Source organism: Mastomys coucha, unplaced genomic scaffold (genome assembly GCF_008632895.1).
Source record: "Mastomys coucha isolate ucsf_1 unplaced genomic scaffold, UCSF_Mcou_1 pScaffold20, whole genome shotgun sequence".
Lineage (NCBI taxonomy): Eukaryota > Metazoa > Chordata > Mammalia > Rodentia > Muridae > Mastomys > Mastomys coucha.
The window spans coordinates 66,030,935-66,037,203 of NW_022196903.1; the positions used below are offsets into that span (position 1 = coordinate 66,030,935).

Sequence of the window (6,269 nt, forward strand, 5' to 3'; positions counted from 1 at the left end):
GAGCCTGCCTTCCTAATAAGTTCTCCAAGTAATTCTGATGCCAATAAACAGGAGAGCTTTGGTTTTGAGGCCTATTTGGAAACACAACTCCTTCCCCTACTGTGGCTTTCACAAGCTACTCATATGCCTCGCTGCTTTGCACTGCCTACATGGGAGACTATATAGGAGACCTAGGAAGAAGATGCTGAGCTAAGCTGCAGTCCTTAGTTGAAAAACCTGTCCTGCTAAGCATGGTGGCACATGCCTTTAATCCCAGTACAGGTAGATCTCTGTGAGTTCAAGGCCAGCCTGGTCATATCAACACATCTAGTTCCAGGACAGACAGCAATAGAGAGAGCCTATCTCAAAAAAAAAAAAAAAAGTTAAAAAAATGAAAAACCTGCCTTAACTAGGCCTACCAAATTCACCTCCTAGCTGTAAAGCAACTAACTACCTTCTACTCAGACTAAAGGGGACTTATCAAAGCAGTCTTAAAAGTAACTCTCCAATTGTGGTTTAGCAAGCTTGAATTAGTGAAGTTGGGATAGTTGACAATAGCTAGAATTGTCCTGGGGTGGGAGGGCTCTAGTTGCAAAAAAAGAGAGAGTTGTGAAGTACATCATAGAGGAAGTGAAATGACCCTTTCTCTGCCCCATGCTTTCTTTTATACCTCCCAAGAATTTGTCTGAGCATAATGATACACACTTTAACTCCAGCATGAAAGAGGCCAAAGTATGAGGACTGCTGCAAGTTAAAGACCAACCTAAGCTGTCTCAAGGAAAAACTAAATAAATGTAACTTGGGTCCTTTGGGTAAAGATCCCCAGACATAGCATTTTTCCAACAGGGGACATGTTTTCCAACACAAGCTTAGGCTAAGGTCTGAAGTCCACAAGACATCCTGTGCACAGAAATTCGGGTGCACTTAAGATTTCCTGACATAGGAACCTAACTTCAGCAACTTGAAACGTGAGTCATAAAACAGCCTACAAGCCCTGAGACTGCCCACAACCAAACCTCCTACTGCAGAGTTCAGTAGTTTTTCTCTTCAGGGACACTTGGGGTTCCTACTGTGTTTTATCCCACTCTACTTGAAAACATGTAATGTAGCCAGGCATCTACTTTATGCCATTAAAACAGTGAATCACAGCTTGGTCATGCCAGAACTCTGGGGCATTGAATTAAGTGGTAAGTTAGAAGGGCCAGGTTCTGGAGGTGGCTGGGGACCTGAATGCTCTAAACCGGGAGAGCTGGTCTCAGGGTTCAGTGCCTTAAGCTTGTCAGTCCTAATCCCAGGATGCTGTCAAAGGGAAAAGCCTTCACCCTGTACTTGTGCACTAGTGCTGTATGTGCCTGTGGACTTTTATGGTTTGATACCATCCAGAGCCTCTGGGTGAAGGAAGGTCTGCCAAACTCCATGCTCTTCATCCTGTAGGTCATTTTAGTCTCTAGCTAATCAATCCATATTCTGACTTGAAACACGGGATTCACTGGAACTCTGGCTGGACAAAGAACATTGGAATTTCTTTGAGGTCTATGTTCTTAGAGCTGTGTTTCCTATATCCTGATTCTGTTACTAATGTAAAAACACCTGAAGAATCTGAGGACTCATCACATACAAATTTGCCATTATTCCCACTTCTTGATGAAGAAGTAGATGAACACAGTGTTCTGTAGCGGCCTTTTATGTGTTTATATGATCCTCACAAAGACCTTAGATAGGAGACCGATGGAAACTTCTCTAAGTTTTTTCCAGAAGCACTTTGTTTATCAGTGTGTATAAATGATTTTCTAGCTAAGAAAGCACTCTTGATTCTTGGCTAATTTGTCCTGTATGACTACCTAAAGCCCCAAACCTGTGCCTAAATGATGAGTGGTCATTCTGAGCCAGCCTGTTAGAGCTGATATTTCTAGGCATCCCTAAAATGCCTCTCAGGGCTGCCCTCAGCCTTATGGCTTAGCTTCATTGCTCTGCTGGCCTCTTCTAGGGCCTGTAATAATACTGTCCAGTTTATTTGGCAGACCTGCTTCCAGATAGATGTCTCTTACCTATTTCAAAACTCACAGACCATAGTGAGTTCTCAGAACTGCCCAGTATTACAGCACAGTAGGCAGGATTTAACAGCAAACTGCTTCAGAATCAACATTCATTTGAGTAGATAAGTTCTTATCTGTCTTTTTTTTTTTTTTTGGTGGGGAGGGGTATGGGGGCAAGGGAGGCTGGGCCAGGTATGATGGTACATACTGGTAATCCCAGCATTTGAAAGGCTGAGATAAAAGGATTGCCCTATGCCCAGGCATGGTGGCACATACCATTAATCCCAGCACTTGGGAGGCAGAGGCAGGAAGGTCTCTTGAGTTTGAGGCCAGCGTAAGCTACATAGACCTTGTATCAAACAAAAAGCCTCATTCCCATTCTCTATGGGATTTTTTTTTTCTCTCAGTTCTTAACTAGAATTAAACCTGTATTTTACAGTTTAGTGATTCCTGGACTGGGTGTATATTATTCATGAGAGAGAATTGGTTTTGCAAGAGGGATTGGACTGTGTAAGAATAAATGATAAAGCTAGGGTTGTAGCCCACTGGCAAGCATAAAAGACTTTGAAGAGGAGTGTGGAGCAAGAAGGGAAAAGATAAAAGTGTATATGATGAGAGTAAAGTATACTGGCTGCAGTCTAAAGTATACTGGCAGCAGGGGTGGATCTAGAATAAATGTGAAAGAACATTCCATCTCTCTGGTCATCTGGGGTGCACTGCCAACTAGAGAGCAGCCGAGAGAGGTGGAAGCTCTTTGGGTGGTGAGTACTAACCTGCTATATGTTTGACAAGACCTCTGTCAGGGTGGTGCTTCGCAGATAAATCAAATTTAAATGAGATCTATGTATACAGGACAGATGACTTTTCTACCTCTGAGCCTTTTGGGGAAATCCTCATATGGAATGTTAACACTTATTTGAAACCTTAACTTTTTTGAATTCCTGCCCTGTTCCTGAGGAGCTGTTGGTATCCAGCCCAAATTTCCTTGGTGTTAGAGTGTTGCTAGAAGTGAAAACCTTCCTAGTTACGGGTTCCTCCCCAGAGCAAACAGAACAAGAGGTTGAGAATGGAGGTGAACAGCTCAAGAGACTAGACAGAAGGCTCACTGTACATTTGAGTAGCCTAAGCTACACAGCAAGCATCAGTGTCCTGGCTCTGTCATGGTGCTAAATGTAGAAAAAGCCATGCATTCTTTTTCTCATTTCCAGTGTTTCTGTATAAATAAAATGAATTATGCAAATTGTTTGAAAATCATGGAAGGTACTTTTTAAACCAATAAACTATTTTTACAGCACTGTTTTTGCCAAAAGTTGTGAAATCACTTGTGTACTTGTGGGGAAGGGAGGTTAAGTGCCTGCCCTAAAGTCACTCTGCTACCCAGTCAGCACTGGAAATCTCTCCTCTTGCTGTGCCGACTATTTTAAGAGCTGTTCTGGTTGGAGTGTAACAGCTAGACTCATGTAACAGAGTTGAAACTTTGAAAGACATCTGGTCCTACTTTTGTCCTCTTAGGCAGCTTCCTCCTTCAGGTGTTCTTAAACAGCCTGGGCTTCATTAGGACCTGTATCTTAAGAGTATTTGTTTTAGGGACTATTCAAGTTGGCTTATTAAACCTAAAAGTGCCTGCAGCAACACAGCCCTGGGATTCTAGTCACCTAACAACATGTCAGAAGAGTCAGAGTTCTTAAGCAATCTTCCAAGACCTTCCCCTGATGATGAGATAGAGACACAAGCCCAGCTCAGTAAGGTACAACCAATAATGTTAGGAACTACAAAGCTAAACTAAATGGTATACCTCTGTAGGCCTGTACTGGCAGAGACAGGATGATAGTCAAAAGTTAAAGACTAAGCTGAGCTTGGCGAGCACACCTTTAATCCCAGCACTGGGGAGCCAACCTGAGCTACGGAGTGAGACTTTGTCTCATATGTACCTAGAGAAATGGCTCAGCTGTTAAAAACCACTGGTACTCTTCCATAGGACTCAGGTTCAATTTCCAGCACACACTAACAGACACACACAAAAGGTCCAGCCAAGTTCAGGGAGTTCCAACCGAAGGACTATATAGTCTCTATCTTGAGGGGAAGAAAACAAGCTAACCAGGTGTGTTGCTACCTGCCTGTAATCCTAGCACTCGGGAGGCTAAAGTCAGAAAGATCCTTAGTCTGAGGTTAATCTGAATTGCATAATAGGACACTATCCCCTGCCCCCAAGATAACTTTCAGTGATGGTTCAAGCCTCACTTAAAAGAAAAAAAGGTACCTGGTTAGTTGGAATGTAGTGGGACAGGAAGATATTCTGTGTTACTGAGAGATTCACCTTTGTCCCTAGGGTCAGAAGCTGGCCTGGATTTTATACCCACCTCCACCCCTGTCAATTCAGCTAGCTAGTCTTGTCCAGTGACCATTGTACAGTCATATTCCTTGGCCCAATTTTCACTAAGTTGTGATGGTTAAGAGGGAAAATGCCATTCAGTGGTTTCCCGTACCATTCCTGTCATCCATTTGGATCCCCAAAAGGTTCTCCTCTTGAAGCCCCAGTTCACAGCTTGTTTGGCTCTTATTTTGTTTAGTTGGTTTTGGTTTTTTCGAGACAGGGTTTCTCTGTATAGCTAGCTCTGCCTGTTCTGGAACGCACTCTGTAGACCAGGCTGGCCTCCATCTATTTTGTTTCAGATGGGATTTTGTGCAGCTAGCCTTGGCTTCACTAGGGTGGCTATTTTCCACTCCTACTAGCCTGGGATCATGCCCCCTTGGGATAATGATTCGCTGTCTCATGGGGGCCCCACTCCTTATAGGGAGAGCCAGGAACACTTGTCCTATGTAAGCAGAAGTAACCATGCCCTTCCCATCAAGAGAAGAATATTCAGGGAGCACACTCGTTCCATCAATTGAGGAGAGACTAATAAATAACTTATTCCTACATAGTCCTGTTTTCTCTGAGTCCCTCACCTTCCCCTTTGCTAATGAACACTTGGATACTTTAATCTTTACCCGCCTTACACAGGCACCTGCTTGTATTCAGAATGGATATCCTTTAGGACCTTATTTTAAGTAAGTGTTGTTGAATCGGCAAACATCTTGGGCACCGTGACTTACGGCCAGTTCTCCTGTGTACCCAAAATAAAAATGAAAGCAACCCTTTTCCAGAGTTTGCTAAAAAGGGCGGGCCGGAGGGTACAGGGTGGGGTGGGCAGAACCCAACCTGCTTTGGCTTGGTGCTTGGTTTCTCACCCACCTGCCTCATGCCTGTCGAGACAGTGGCAGGCTTGGGGCGCCACACTGGGGGAGTTGAAGGAGCTTCCCCCAAAGTCATACAGTCCGCTGAGGCAGTGGAGGAAGGCTTCTTCCAGCCACGTGCACGATGACAGCCACAGGCGACATGCACAGGCGGAGCTGCGGGTCTAGCCCGCCCGCACTCCCACCGCAGGAATGACAACTGCCCTCTAGATTTCGGTGTCAGAGGTGTCCGGGCGCCCAGGTCCCCTGGACTTGGGGCACCGCCCACGCTTCCCCCGTGACACTGCCGCGGGGGCTCGGGAGTTGTAGTCTCGGGCGGGGCTCCGGCATAGGGGCCGGGGCTGCGCGGACTCCACGTCCCGGCGGGCGGCGCGGCGGGCCTGGGGCCGCCAGGGGCGGGGCCGTTCGGCCCTTTAAACCTTTCAGGGCTGCTCCGAGGGCCGCAGCTGGAGACGCGGCCACGAGGGGGCCGAGCAGGGATCGGCGGCGGCGGCGGCGGGGAGCTCCGGGGAGGTGCGTAGTGGACTCCTTTTCTCCCGCGGCCTCCAAGGGATCGCCTTGGGAAGCCAGGCTCTGGAGGGAGGGGGTGTTGTCGTTGGCTGCACACTCCTACCCAAGCTGGGGTCCCCGTGCCCACGCGAACAGGACCGGGTCAAGCTTCCCTCGAGAACCCGCCCCTTTGCCGGGGCGCGGTGGTCAGGTGGTTTGCCCGCACCGCAACGACTCGCAGCCGCTCTCTCGGCTCCGCGCACCTTCCCAGGCTTTCCTTGGCATGATCCCCTTGATTGTCCTAGCTCCAGCCTTCACCAAGCCGGCGTCCCTCAGGCCGGGGAGCGTGGCTCTCTTTCCAGATGTTACAGCCCTGCCCGAGTCTCTCAGCGCGCCCGTGGCATTTGGGTAGACCGCGGAGGCCCCAGATGGATAGCCAGAGGGTGCCACGTTCCTGCCGGGGTTCATCCCAAAGTCTGGACAATCAAACGCCCAAGGAGAGCTCTGGATGAAGTGTTGCCCACCCTC

The 6,269-nt window shown here is 47.5% G+C and overlaps 1 protein-coding gene across 1 annotated transcript in view; it reads left to right on the top strand.

Moving 5' to 3' along the window:
* Nucleotides 1-5,450: 5,450 nt before the first annotated feature.
* Nucleotides 5,451-6,269, top strand: part of Tmem150a (transmembrane protein 150A) — a 4,473-nt gene continuing 3,654 nt past the window's right edge. Inside the window, exon 1 of the mRNA XM_031382170.1 lies at nucleotides 5,451-5,765. The gene's annotated coding sequence lies outside the window, so the exon portion shown is untranslated. The remainder of the gene's footprint in view (nucleotides 5,766-6,269) is intronic.